The sequence below is a fragment of the Loxodonta africana genome, chromosome 13 (assembly GCF_030014295.1).
Source record: "Loxodonta africana isolate mLoxAfr1 chromosome 13, mLoxAfr1.hap2, whole genome shotgun sequence".
In the NCBI taxonomy this organism is placed as follows: domain Eukaryota; kingdom Metazoa; phylum Chordata; class Mammalia; order Proboscidea; family Elephantidae; genus Loxodonta; species Loxodonta africana.
Window position 1 is genome coordinate 62,061,851 of NC_087354.1, and position 15,584 is coordinate 62,077,434.

Here is a 15,584-nt window from a genome sequence, read left to right on the forward strand (position 1 = left end):
TTCTTCAGGAATTCTAAGACCTCTCAACATTTTCGAGTCTCTAGCCTTTGAAAATTATTCCACCCTATCTTTTTTATTTCTGATTATTCATTTGACATTTCGGCCACAGTTAAACAACAGTTATTGTTGTTGTTGTTATTTTTTTAACTCCCAAACTACTTCCACCTGTTACAATCTGCAACAATTCTGAACATTCTGTAACAGTCCTTAGTGGGGTAGCTCCCTTCCCCCAAATGTTCCACAGCAGTAGTTCTGGAAGCTTGGTCCAAGATGGGCAACATCAGCACCCTACCTCAGACCTAATGGAGCTGGCCCAGAAATATGTGTTTCTACAAGCCCTCCAAGTTATTCTGAGGCAGACTAAAATTGGTGAAACCACGTTTATATAGTCACCAGCCAGAACTTTAACATACTACAAGAAAAGGAAAGAGAAAGTCCGGAAGCTAGTCTGCGTCTGGGTGAGGCAAACCAATTGTTACAAGAATAAGCATGGAAAGTAGGTAACTTTGCTGGAAGGAAGTTACTGAAGGAGTTAGAAATCCTCATGCTGGGGAAAAGCTGTTTGATATGTTGATGAACCTTATCCCACGTGTCATAGTTTTATAAATCTGAAAGTGTGTAATTATGCAAAAGAAGTGGTTAAAAAAATAATTGTAGGGGGACCTCATACCACCAAGAAAGCAGCACTGGGAGCAGAGCATATTCTTTGGACACAGGGTTCTTGCACCTGAGAAGCTCCTTGGCCAGGGAAAGCCTTCCACTAGAGCTAACAGAGAGACAAAGCCTTTCGCTGGAGCCAACACCCTGAATTTGGACTTGTAACCTACTAGACTGTGAGGAAATAAATTTCTCTTTGTTAAAGCCATCCACCTGTGGTATTTCTGTTATGGCAGCACTAGATGACTAAGACAGAATTTGGTACCAAGAGAGTGGGGCGCTGCTCTAAGAGATACCTAAAATGTGGAAGAGGTTTCGAAACTATGAATGAATAGAGTTGTGACAGAGGCAGGGGACCAGCACAGCAGTGAACCTGTAGGGGCAGAGAAGTGGAAATGGCAGCAGAACCAGGAGGCCAGCCTGAGACGGAGCTGGAGCCGACCCACAGAGCGAGGGAGCTGAGTGCCTGTGCGCAGGAGGCTTCCTGGTGGAGTAGGGTGCCTCCGGGCACTCATCAGTGGAGCTAGGATTGCTGGCCCATGGAGTAAGTGAGCTGAGTGCCTGTGCACTGGAGGCTTCCTGGCGGAGTGGAGTGCCTCCAGGCACCTATGTCGGTGGAGCTACAGAGCTTTGGAACACTTGCCCCAGCAGGGCAGATGTGGGCGTGAGGCCCAAGGAGCCGAGAGGCTAAGAAACCAGGAAGCAGAAGCTGAAGAGACAAAGAACACAAGAAACTGAGCTGCCTCAGTCTTAAAAGATTGATTGGGTCCTGTGCAGAAGATGTTTCCAGAATAACAGAAAGAGGATTTGTAAGTGTCTGGGTTCGAGACCCTAGGATTCAGAAGGAGGACTTTTGGCATTCTTATATTGACTATGGAAACCCTGGTGGTATCGTGGTTAAGTGCTATGGCTGCTAACCAAGAGGTCGGCAGTTCAAATCCACCAGGCGCTGCTTGGAAACTCTATGGGGCAGTTCTACTCTGTCATATAGGGTCGCTACGAGTCGGAATCGACTCGACGGGAGTGGGTGGGATATTGACTATAAGAAATGTATTCATACCAATAGCATGTGTTTTACAATGAAGACATCCTGTGTATGAAGAAGATACAGAGAATTTGTGTGGCTGAGGCAGAGACTCCAAAGCAACGACTTGCTGGTACAACTAACTGCCAGAGCTTCCATCTAAAAACCTATTTTTCAACATGAACGATCGCCAACAGGTAGATCAGAATGGTCAGAGTTTGGAAGATTTCCTCAGAAAGGTCCTACAGGATACGCTTTTGCTTTCGGATAGCAGCCTTCCCCTCTCCTTGCAAAGCCATCTGAATTCGGAGGACATCCAGGTGTGCGTTTCTGGGCAGACTAAATACTCTGTGGAAGAAGCAATTCACAAGTTTGCCTACTTGAACAGACGTGTCCCTGAAGGAGAGGAAGAAAGAAAAAGAGAAAACGGTATAGATTATGATTCAGTAGCTCACTCCCTGGGCTTGGACACAGTAGTGACGACAGCAGTTCACAGGGATGTGAAACCAGCACTGCTCCCCAGCAGTCCTGAAGAAAAGTTCCGATGTTACTGTCTCAGTCATAGCAGATTATGTCCAGTCACAGAGAAGAAAGCTTGCTCATAATACATTCTTACCTAAAGCTCACCGTCATGATACGAGGTATTTAAATTCTTAAAGATGTTGGCTTGTTTTTTAGTGGTATTTTTATGTTGCCTTATTTTGGTTAAGCTGCTGTAAAAAGCCAAAAGCCTGTGAATGCAATACCAATCCTTTATGGGCAAAAATTATTGGTAAGCAAGATCGGGCCCTCAAGTGAATGATTTATATGTTTGGAAAAAATCTAGTTGGCTTTATTGACTTTTAAAAGATATGTTTTAAAAAAAAAAGAATCACATTTAAAATCAAGATAGAGGTTTTCTTCTTCTATCAATGGGGCAGTGTCATCATAAACACATTTGGTAAGCGATATGTTAACCACAAGGGAAAGAGTATCGGCGTAGGGCACACAGCCTCTCTCAGACATGTGTTTGGTATTTTGTGGATACCTCTCCTGCACTGGGAAAACACTTTGCTTTTGGGTGTTTTGTTGAAATACAGTAAGAGTATTTAAACTTCCCAGCATTCTCTTTCGCATTTAGATGAAAAATATATCTTAAGAATAAAAAAAAACCCAGTGCCGTCAAGTTGATTCCAATTCACAGCAACCCTATAGGACAGAGTAGAACTGCCCCATAGAGTTTCCAAGGAGCGCCTGGTGGATTCAAACGCCAACCTTTTGGTTAGCAGCCGTAGCACTTAACCACTAGGCCACGAGAGTTTCCATCTTATGAATAGGGCCATGTTAAAATAGTGTTTACATCTTACAGAAGAAAAGAAATAGGACTAGTAATTTTACTTATACTTGCAATATATATACATTCAGAAATACATTTTCACTGTCCAAAATCAGCTTAAGCAAATGGTTTCTGGAAATGAATCATTTGTTTTCATTATCATTATGTAATTAGAATTACAGGTTAATGATTTCTTCTCTGGCTAAATATGCAATTTCTGTAGTGGTTAATTGTTACTTATCTTTAAGTCAGAAGAAAGATCTTATAAAAATTAATGAATTTAATTTTACCAGTAAATATTCCTATAATTTAGAAAAGGATATTAACTTACTAATTTGGAAATTAATAATTCATTTGTAAACATCCTTTCTTTTTATGATCTACCTGAGGATTGGTATAATTTGAATAAAATGTCTTTTTTGTGTGTGTGACCCAGAGATAAGATGTCTTAGATAAACCACTTTAAACTTCAAATTTCAGATGAGGCAGCATTTTCTTTAGATAATTATCCAAGTTTCTTCCTTGTTGAAAGGTTCGAAACATCTCTGTGAAACTAACAGGAAGGTATTTTTCTCACAGAACTGAGATAACTTGTTGCTTTAATTAAATGTTATCTGGCCTAATTGGAGGGGCGCAGAGGCTGCTACAAAAAGCATTTTATTTTAGTTTTTTAGGAGTTTAACTATTATTTAAAAGTCTTTGTAATGCTTGTAAGAACCAGCAGACAAATATTAAATTCAGAGTAAAAATGATTTCTGTAATTTCCCCTTCTTGTTGTCTTTGTTTGGTCTAAAACGTTATTAAACTTTTGTAAATATTTTGATTTGATGTATCTTGGATCCTATTACCTGAGGCTGATTATTTGAATACGGGGGGCTGGGGGGGTGGGCCAGGGGGAAGATTTAGCAATTTGTTATTATCTTGCTAACATGTAAAGTTTGCCACCCAGGCTTATAAGAATGACGCCAACACTCTTAACAATATGTATTTGATTTCACAATATTTCTGTTTTACAGCAGTTTTGAAAAAGCACATACTGTGCCACCAATTGTCATTTATTGATGCTGTAACATAGCTATCAGAATTGGTACTACAGAATGCCTAATACTTGGGCATGTAAACATCATGAAATCATTGTTTTCACATTAAACATGAAAAAAAAATGTAAAACTTTACAGATGATCTAAAAGTGTTATCAACTCATGGAAAAACATAAAATGACAAAATTATCAGTAAATAGTCTTTCTTAGGTAATTTTTAATGGTTATAATTTGAGAAATAAACAGAATAATTCACTTAGGCAAAATAAAACACTCCAATGTTGCTATCCAGTAACTGTATATTTTTAGCAGGAAAGGGTCCAAGAATCACAATAAACAAGTTAATGTTTGATTGCACAAGAGGAAGCCTACTATAGCAGTCATGATAGGGCTAGAGTGAGTAGGGACAAAATTTGAAGTAAATTCCCCCATGTACTCAGCAATATTCTCATCTCCCTTTGAGTGATCTATTCAAGTTTGAATGTACTATATTTAACTTATTAAATATAACTCTCTAATTGTTTATTCTTCTATCCATTTTCACCTTTTAAAGCTAGCCTTTGTTTTGCAACAATACATGCAATTCATTTTTTTTGACACTTAAAAATTATCAAATTATAGTTGGTGCCTTTGCAAAAACATTTTAGCCTTTCGTAGTCATGAGTCATTTAACACATTTTTTAAAAAATCTTTGAGACCTCAAAAGTCCTTTCACCTCTAAAAATTCTTGCAATTCATGCTGTAGTCTAGAAATCCCCCAGAAGAAAAATAAAAGAAATGGTTGGATTTATTCAGAAAAGCATTTCAAAAATAAGAATCCCAACATTAATATTTATTTTGCACTAAACTAAACATGAATCTAGATTTAGGGCTGGTTCACTGCTCACATAATTACGCTAATGTTACAGAACTACAGAATCATGAGTCTGCAAATGAAAAGAAATAGAGATACTGAATCAAATTTAGAATTAATGAGCCTTTTCAGGCCTCATCATGTTAAACAATATATTCCATTATTATAAATATTTGTAACAGTTGTGAGTCAGATGAAATACAACATATTGATTAATGCACTTTGGACCAAGTAGTCAGTATTTTCTCAGTTACGTTGAGGAACTTTGTCACATAGATGACATTTACTCCTTGTCTTGGGGCACCTGTAGATGGTTTTTTATTGTGACATGAATCACCATATAATGCTTCAATGGCTGAAGGTTGCCTCTAGATCATCGGAGCTGTCAAAGTCCATTTTTGCACAACAGATTGAAAAAATAATAAAAAGCAACTCTCTTAATTTGCACTTGTTATTGCTGTTATTGTGATACAGCTCTTCTACATAGGAAAGCTAATCTGCAAAGATTTTTTTTTTTTCTGTCTCTGCTAAGGAGAGCCTATCAAGAAATAATTCAAAATGACTCTGATTTTTTTCCTGAGATAAAATTTTTACTTTTATTCCCAAAATTGTGCACCCATTATAGTGGAAATCTTGGGTAGGCTTTCATGCAAGGGTACTCAAACAATCAGTAGAAAAATCTTATTGTAGAAATAGCCACCAGAAGCCAATGGCAAATGAACTCATGTGTCAAGTGACTTCAGAGTGTTCCAGGGGATAATCGAACATCTGCTCTTGTGAGAACCTATGCGTGGGTGTGTCAAAGGGACAGCAGTGTAGCCACTGTGACTATCTACAGCCAGTTGGGTACATTTATGCCCAAGATATGAGTCATCACACTTTTTAGTCCGTACCCAAAAACAACAACAAGAAAAACAAGCCCGTTGCTGTCGAGTCAGTTCTGACCCATAGCGACCCTATAGGACAGAGTAGAACTACTCCACAGGGTTTCCAAGGAGCAGCTGGTGGATTCGAACTGCCAAACTTCTGTTTAGCAGATGAACGCTTAACCACTGCATCACCAGGGCTCCATGAGTCCATAAACACTTATTAATGTCTATTATGTACTAAGCACTGTGTTAGCAGCTGAAAATGCAAAGAAGAATAAGATGCAGACTTTCTTCAAGGAAGCTACCGTCTACTAAAGGAGACAAACACGTAAAAGTGTTACTTCAGTAAAGTCTGGTAAACGTTAGATTAAGTACATATATGGTTGTTTATGCTACAGCTGCTAACCAAAGGGACGGCAGTTCGAATCCTCCAGGTGCTCCTCCGAAACTCTGTGGGGCAGTTCTACTCTGTCCTATAGGGTCGCTATAAGTTGGAATTGACTCGACGGCACTGGGTGGGTCTGGAGGTTATGGTTGTTTAGGAAGCAAGAAGAAAGAGCTCCAAACACAAGAATGTAAAGACTGGCTTGGGGGAGAAAAGATCGCAAGAGGAAGACTCTCCTCTGTTTCAGCCAGGCAAGGTCATAAGAAAGGGCCTTCATTCCCAGCAAGTAGCAGAGCCAGGACCCAACCATAGAACTTCTAATGCTTTCTAGTGCTCTTTCCATCAACAATGATGCCTCTTTGGAGAGATTATCCTTTTTACAGTGGTCTACATTAGGATTGAAGGAGCCTTGGTGGCACAATGGTTAAGCGCTCAGCTGCTAACTAAAAGGTCAGTGGTTCAAACCCACCAGCCACTCCATGGAGAAAAGACCTGGCAATCTGCTCCTGTAAATATTACAGCCTAGAAAACCTATTGGGCAGTTCTATTCTGACCTATAGAGTTGCTATGTGTCAGAATCGACTCAATGGCACACAACAACAATAACATAAGAATTGAACCTGATAGTTGAGTCTCATCTGTGAATTCAGTAAAATATGTTTGATGAAAGGGAGAGAGGGAGAAAAGTGGTGATTCTGCACACTCAGTAACTGCTTGCCAGTGAGGGAGAAATGGAAGAATTGAATGTGCTCTTCCTTACTTGGTCTCAGTTCCACGTGCCTCTCAGGGCTGTTTTAAGACCTTCTCTGAGCACAAGGGGCAGTTCAACCCTGTTCTATAGGGTCGCTATGAGTTGGAATAGACTCGGTGGCACTGGGTTCTAGGATTCTGAGCACAAGGATGAAAGCTGACTTTTGAAGCTCTACCCCACCTTGAATCAGATTTATTAAAATGCCTTCATATCACAGATTAAATACAAAAAAAGCTATGAGGGCAGTGGTGGTTCTTGCCTTCTATGTAGGAGACCTAGGTTTGATTCCCAGCTAGTACACCTAATGTACAACTACCTGTCAGTGAGGGCTTGAGTGTTGCTATGATGCTGACCGGGTTTTCATGGAGTTTCCAGGTTAAGAGGGCCTAGGAAGAAAGGCCTGGTGATCCACTTTTGAAAATCAGTCAGTTTTGTTCCTTTGCGCATGGGTTGCCATGATTTGAGAGCCAACCCAATGGCAGCTAACAACAACAAGAATGGTGTAAAAGAATTGAATTGCAGTTAACTGGTTATCATAGTTTTATTTTGTAGGTATAATTAAATGTTATCAAGATTTTTTCCCATGTTATGGATTGAATTGTGTCTCCTCAAAATGCATGACAACTTGGCTAGGCCATGATTCCCAGTATTGTGTGGTTTCCTCTATTTTGTTATCTGATACAATTATCCTATGTGTTGTAAATCATAACCTCTATGATGTTAATGAGGCAGGCTTAGAAACAGTTATGTTAATGAGGCAGGATGCAATCTATAGGATTAAGTTGTATCTTGAGTCAATCTCTTTTGGGATACAAAAGAGAGAATCTAGCAGAGAGGAGAGGGACCTCATGCCACCAAGAAAGAAGCACCAGGAGTGCAGCATGTTCTTTGGACTGACAAACTCCTACAGCAGGGGAAGATTGATGACAAGGATCTTCCCCCAGAACCAACAGAAACAGAAAGCCTTACCCTAGAGCTGGCACCCTGAATTCAGACTTCTAGCCTCCTAAACTGTAAGATAATAAACTTCTGCTTGTTAAAGCCATCCATGTGTGGTATTTCTGTCATGGCAGCACTAGATAACTAAGACACCCCGTATTTGCCCCTTGTAAAACTTGTTACCTCTGGGTAGGCTACATGCCATGTCCAGGTGCCTCTTTCTGCACGAGTATCTAGCCCAGCTTGGACTGAGTTAAAATACTTAGTTATATTTTTCTTATACGCTTTTTAATATACACTATGGAATACTGAATACACTATACATTTATACCCATGTATTACTATAACCCCCCGAGTGGGTTTGTAGTACTGTCAGTTTGTAGTACTGTGGGGGCTTGCAAGTTACTGTGATGCTGGAAGCTATGCTACCAGTATTCAAATACCAGCAGGGTCATCCATGGCAGACAGGTTTCAGCTGATCTTCTAGACTAAGACCAACTAGGAAGAAGGACCCAGCTATCTACTTCTGAAAAGAATTAGCCAGTGAAGACCTTATCAATAGCAGCAGAACATTGTCTAATATGGTGCTGGAAGATGAGCCCCCAGGTTGGAAGGCACTCAAAAGACAACTGGGGAAGAGCTTCCTCCTTAAAGTAGAGTTGACCTTAATAATGTGGATGGAGTAAAGCTTTTGAGACCTTCATTTGCTGATGTGGCGCAACTCAAAATGAGAAGAAACATCTGCAAACACCCATTAATAATTGGAACCTGGAATGTACAAAGTATGAATCTAGAAAAATTGGAAATCATCAAAAATGAATGGGAGCACGTAAACATCAATATCCTAGCATTAGTGAGCTGAAATGGACTGGTATTGGCTATTTTGAATGGTATAATCACATGGTCCACTATGCCGGGAATGATAATTTGAAGAGGAATGGATGAGTTGCATTCATCCTTAAAAAGGACATTTCAAGATCTATCCTGAAGTACAATGCTGTCAGTGATAGGATAATATCCATAAGCCTACAAGGAAGACCAGCTAATACAACTATTATTCAAATTTACGCACCAACCACTAAGTCCAAAGATGAAGAAATTGATGACTTTTACCAACTTCTGCAGTCTGGAAGTGATCGAATGTGCAATCAGGATGAACTGATAATTACTAATGATTGGAATACAAAAGTTGGAAACAAAGAAGACAGATTGGTAGTTGGAAAATATGGCCTTGGTGATAGAAAAGGTGCCGGAGATTTCATGATTAACTTTTGCAAGACCAACGACTTCTTCATTGCAACTACCGTTTTTTACCAACATAAATGGCGACTACACACATGGACCTCGCCAGACGGGATACACAGGTATCAAATGAACTACATCTGTGCAAAGAGACAATGGAAAAAGTCAATATCATCAGTGAGAACAAGGCCAGGGGCCTCGGATCAGACCATCAATTACTCATATGCAAGTTCAAGTTGAAAATGAAGAAAATTGGAACAAGCCCACAAGAGCCAAAGTATGACCTTGAGTATACCCCACTTGAATTTAGAGACTGCCTCAAAGATAGATTTGATACGTTGAACACTAATGACCAAAGACCAGACAAGTTGTGGAATGACATCAAGGACATCATACGTGAAGAAAGCAAGAGATCATTAAACAGACAGGAGAGAAAGAAAAGACCTAAATTGATGTCAGAAGAGACTCTGAAACTTGCTTTTAAGCATTGAGTAGCTAAAGTAAAGGAAAAAATGATGAAGTAAAAGAGCTGGAGAGAAGATTTCAAAGGGCAGCTTGAGAAGAAAAAGAAAGTATTATAATGAAATGTGCAAAAACCTGGAGCTAGAAAACCAAAAGGGAAGAACATGCTCAGCATTTCTCAAGCTGAAAGAACTGACAAAAAAAATTCAAGCCTTGAGTTGCAATACTGAAGGATTGTACAGGAAAAAATATTGAACCAAGCAGGAAGCATCAAAAGAAGATGGAATATACAGAGTCACTATACCAAAAAGAATTGGTGGACATTCAACCATTTTAGGAGGTAATACATCAGGAACCGATGGTACTGAAGGAAGAAGTCCAAGACATCGGGAAAAACAAGGCTCAGGGAATTGACGGAATACCAATAGATGTTTCAACAAATAGATGCAGCACTGGCAGTGCTTACTCGTCTATGCCAAGAAATTTGGAAGATAACTACCTGGCCAATTGACTGGAAGAGATCCGTATTTATGCCTATTCCCAAGAAAGCTGATCCAACAGAATGCAGAAATTATCAAACAGTGTCATTAATATCACGTGCCGGCAAAATTTTTCAGGAGATCATTCAAAAGTGGCTGCAGGAGTATATCGACAGGGAACTTCCAGAAATTCAAGCCAGATTTAGAAGAGGACTTGGAACCAGGGATATCATAGCTGATGTCAGATAGATCCTGGCTGAAAGCAGAGACTACCAGAAAGATGTTTACCTGTGTTTTATTGACTATGCTAAGGCATTCGACTGTGTGGATCATAACAAATTATGTGCAAGGTTGTGGAGAATGGGAATTGTGGAACACTTAGTTATGCTCACGAGGAATCTGTACATAGACCAAGAGGCAGCCGTTCAAATAGCACAAGGGAATATTGCATGGTTTAAAGTCAGGTAAGGTGTGTGTCAGCGTTGTATCCTTTCACCATACCTATTCAATTTGTATGCTGAGCAAATAATCTGAAAAACTGGACTATATGAAGAAGAACAATGGGGCATCAGGATTGCAGGAAGACTAATTAACAACCTGCGATACGCAGATGACACAACTTTGCTTGCTGAAAGTGAAGAGGACTTGAAGCACTTATGGATGAAGACCAAAGATTACAGCCTTCAGTATGGATTACACCTCTACATAAAAAAAAAACAGAAATCCTCACAACTGGACCAATAAGCCACATCATGATAAATGGAGAAAAGTTTGAAGTTGTCAAGGATTTAATTTTACTTGTATCCACAATCAACACCCATGGAAGCAGCAGTCAAGAAATCAAAAGATGCATTCCATTGGGCAAATCAGCCATAAGAGATCTCTTTAAAGTGTTAATAGCAAAGATGTCACCTTGAGGTCTAAGGCGCACCTGACCCAAGCCATGGTGTTTTCAATTGCCTCATATGCCTGCCAAAGCTGAACAATGAATAAAGAAGACTGAAGAAGAATTGATGCCTTTTAACTGTGGTGTTGGCGAAGAATATTGAATATACCATGGACTGCCAAAAGAACAAACAAATATATCTTGGAGGAAGTACAAGCAGAATGCTCCTTGGAAGCAAGGATGATGAGACTGCATCTCACACACTTTGGACACGTCAGAAGGGATCAGCCACTGGAGAAAGACATCATACTTGGTAAAGCAAGGATGGCAAGGTTATGTCTTTACATGCTTTGGACATGTTATCAGGAGGGACCAGTCCCTGGAGAAGGACATCATGCTTGGTAAAGTAAAGCGTCAGTGAAGAAAAGGAAGACCCTCAATGAGATGGATTGACACAGTGGCTGCAACAATGGGCTCAAGCATAGCAACAATTTTGAGGATGGTGCAGGATCGGGAGTTTTTGGTTCTGTTGCGTATAGGGTCGCTATGAGTCGTAACTGACTCAACGGTACCTAACAACAGCAACGTTACTATAACATCGATGTTTTAATTAGCTATCGCCATAGTAATACTCTAGCAAAGAACCAAAAAATCCTCATGGGATGCAACAATAGGCTTTTATTTCTCTCTCATGAGTTTGCTGGTCAGTTGGGGCTTCTCTGATTTAGACTGTGGGTCAGCTCAATGTGCTTCTCATCTTTCTCTTGGGACCATGAGCTAGCTGTGGAACGTGCTCCTCATGGTGATGGCAGAGGTGCTAGAGGGGAAATGTCTCTTAAAGCCTAAGCTTGGAACTAGTATAGTCACTTCTGTCAATATTTCATTTTCCAAAGCAAGTCACAAAGCCAAGCCCAAAGTCAAGGGGCAGGGAATTAGAATCTGCCCAGGATGAGACCACGGCAAAGGTGTGGCTGCAGATAGGGGTAAAAAATGGGGGCCAATCATTGAATCTACTAAGTCACACACTAACACTGGCTGTGCTCTGTGGGTGATTAAAAAGGTTTTAAAGGTAATTTGAACTAGCCAGCTGACCTCAAAACCTATCTCTTGTGTAAGATGTGACCCAAATATACCTATGCCAAACTGGCAAGCCCATGATCCCAAGTCACCTATGTGAACTTCCAGGGTTGGAGCTGACAAGATAACAGTGCTCATTTGGGCATTAATTATACAAAAGCTGGGCTTATGAAGACCAGGATATTCATTTTACCCTGAAGTAAAATGATACTGAAGTCATGGTTTCAAGAGACAGTCTACCCCCACCAGCTCATTGCCTTGAGACATTCTAAAAATTACTTTTTACTGGGTGCTAGGTATTTTGCTATAATGGCCCAACTTATATCCCTGCTTTCCCTAATTTTCAATTACTTCCTGGCCTGGAAGTCATTGTCTCTGCCTTTATCAGCCATCTTCTATTACCTTTAGAATGGTGGCTCACGTATTTGTTTTATTGTTGTGGTTGTTGGGTGTAGTGTAGTTGGTTCCCACTCATAGCAACTCTGTACAACAGAACAAAATGCTGCCCAGTCCTGCACCATCCTCACAACCATTTCTGTTTGATCCCATTGTTTCAGCCACTGTGTCAATCCATCTCTTCAAGGGTCTTTCTATTTTTCTCTGATTCTCTACTTTACCAAGCTTGATGTCCTTCTCCAGGGACTGGTCCCTCCTGATAAAATGTCCAAAGTACATGAGACGAAGTCTCGCCATTCTTACTTCTAAGGAGCACACTGGATGTATTTCTTCCAAGACAGACTTGTTTGTTCTTCAGGCAGTCCATGGTATATTCAATATTCTTCACAGACGCTGTAATTCAAAGGCACCAATTCTTCTTCGGTCTTCCTTATTCATCCTCCATCTTTCACGTGCATATGAGGTGATTGAAAATACCATGGCTCGGGTCAGTCCTCGAAGTGATATCTTTGCTTTTTCAACACTTTAAAGAGGTCTTTTGCAGCAGATTTGCTCAATGCAATACATCATTTTATAGTGGTTTATAGTGGGTGTTTTTTATAAATTTTTAAGTGTTTATTTTTAAGTGTGCATGTGCCTATTTATTCTCATTATACATATAAGCCACTACGGGTCTGTCAGTTTGTCATACTGTGGTGGCTTGTGTGTTGCTATGATGCTGGAAGCTAGGCCACCAGTATTTCAAATATCAGCAGGGTCACCCATGGTGGACAGGTTTCGGCAGAACTTCCAGACTAAGACAGACTAGGAAGAAGGACCTGATGATCTACTTAAAAAAAAAAAAAAAAAAATTGACTAGTGAAAACTTTATGAATTGCAGTGGGACATTGTCTGGTATAGTGTCACATTGTCTGGTATAGTGTCACATTGTCTGGTATAGTGTCAAAAGATGAGCCCCTCAAGTTGGAAGGCACTTAAAATATGACTAAGAAAGAACTGACTTCTCAAGATAGAGTCAACCTTAATGACGTGAATGGAATAAAACTTTAGTACCTTCATTTACTGATGTGGCAGGACTCAAAATGAGAAGAAACAGCTGCAAATATCCATTAGCAATTGAATGTGGAATGTATGAAGTAGGAATCTAGGAAAAGTGAAAGTTGTCAAGAATGAAATGGAATGCATAAATACTGATATTCTAGTCATCAGTGAGTTAAAATGGACTGTCACTGGCCATTTTGAATTAGACAATCATATGGTCTACTATGCCAGAAATGACAAATTGAGGAGGAATAGCATTGCATTCATTATCAAAAAGAACATTTAAAGATCTGTCCTGAAGTACAACACTGTCAGTGATAGAATAATATCCATATTCCTACAATGGAATATGGAACATCAGTTAATAAAACTATTATTCAAATTTACCCACCAATCCCCAATGCCAAAGATGAAGAAATTGAAGATTCTGACCAACTTAAGCAGTCTCAAACTGATCAAACATGCAATCAAGATGCATTGATAATTATCAGTGATTGGGATGTGAAAGTTGGAACCGTAGAAGGATTGGTAGTTGGAAAATATGGCATTGGTGATAGAAACTACACAAGAGATTGCATGATAGAATTTTGCAAGACCAACGGCTTCTTCATTACAAATGACTTTTTTTTCAACAACATAAAAGGTGACTATACACGTGAACCTTGCCGAACGGCATACAGGAATCAAATCAGCTACATCTGTGGAAAGAGATGATGGAAAAGCTCAGTATAATCAGTCAGAACAAGGCCAGAGCCTACTACAGAACAGACCATCAATTACTCACATGCAAGTTCAAGCTGAAGTTTAAGAAAATTAAAACAGTTCCATGATAGCCAAAGTATCACCTTGAGTATGTCCCACCGGAATTTAGAGAACATCTCAAGAATAGATTTGATGCATTGAACACTAATGACTGAAGACCAGACAAGTCCTGGGATGATATCAAAGACATCATACATAAAGAAAACAAGAGGTCATTACAAAGACAGGAAAGAAAGAAAAGACCAAAATGTATGTCAGAAGAGACTGTGAAACTTGTTCTTGAACACTGGGTAGCTAAAGAGAATGGAAGAAATGTGAAGTAAAAGATTTCAAAGGGCAGCTTGAAAAGAAAAAATAAAGTAGTAAAATGAAATGTGGAAAGACCTGGAGGTAGAAAACCAAAAGGGAAGAACATGCTCAGCATTTCTCAAGCTGAAAGAGCTGAATTAAAAATGTATGCTTTGAGTTGCAATATTGAAGGATTCAATGGGCAAAATACTGAATGACGCAGGAAGCATGAAAAGAAGATGGAAGAAATACACAGAGTCACTGCACCGGAAGGAATTCGTCAATGTTCAGCCATTTCAGGAGGTAGCATATGATCAAGAACCAATGGTATTAAAGAAAGGAGTCCAAGCTGCACTGAAGGCATTGGTGAAAAACAAGGCTCTGAAAATTGACAGAATAACAATTGAGACGTTTCAACAAACAGATGCAACAGTGTATGTGCTAACTCATTTATGCCAAGAAATTTGGCAACAGCTACCTGGTCAACCTACTGGAAGAGATCCATATTTGTGCCTATTCCAAAGAAATGTAATCCAATAGAACGCAAAAATTGTCAAGCAATATCATTAATATCACACGCAAGTAAATTTTTGCTGAAGATAATTAAAAAACAGTTGCTTCAGTACATTGACAGGGAACTGCCAGAAATTCAGTCCAGATTTGAAGAGGATGTGGAAAGAAGGATACCATTACTAATGTCAGATGGATCTTGGCTGAAAGCAGAGAATACCAGAAAGATGGTTACTTGTGTTTAATTGACTATGCAAAGGCATTTGACTGTGTGGGTCGTAACAAATTATGGATAACATTTCAAAGAGTGGGAATTACTGAACACTTAATTGTGCTCGTGGGGAACCTGTACATACACCAAGAGGCAGTTGTTCAAACAGAACGAGGGGATACTGTGTGGTTTAAAATTAGGGAAGGTGTGCATTAGGGTTGTATCCGTTCACCATACTTATTCAATTTGTATGCTGAGCAAATAACCTGAGAAGCTGGACTATATGAAGAAGAACGTGGCATCAGGATTGGAGAAAGACTTATTAACAAGCTGTAATATGCAGATGACACAACCTTGCTTGCTGAAAGTGAAGAGGACTTGAAGCAATTACTGATGT

The 15,584-nt window shown here is 39.6% G+C and overlaps 1 pseudogene; it reads left to right on the forward strand.

The window, feature by feature from the left end:
• The first annotated feature begins 445 nt into the window (after positions 1 to 445).
• LOC111752667 (sorting nexin-10-like) lies at positions 446 to 2,824 on the forward strand (annotated as a pseudogene).
• The last annotated feature ends 12,760 nt before the right edge of the window (positions 2,825 to 15,584 follow it).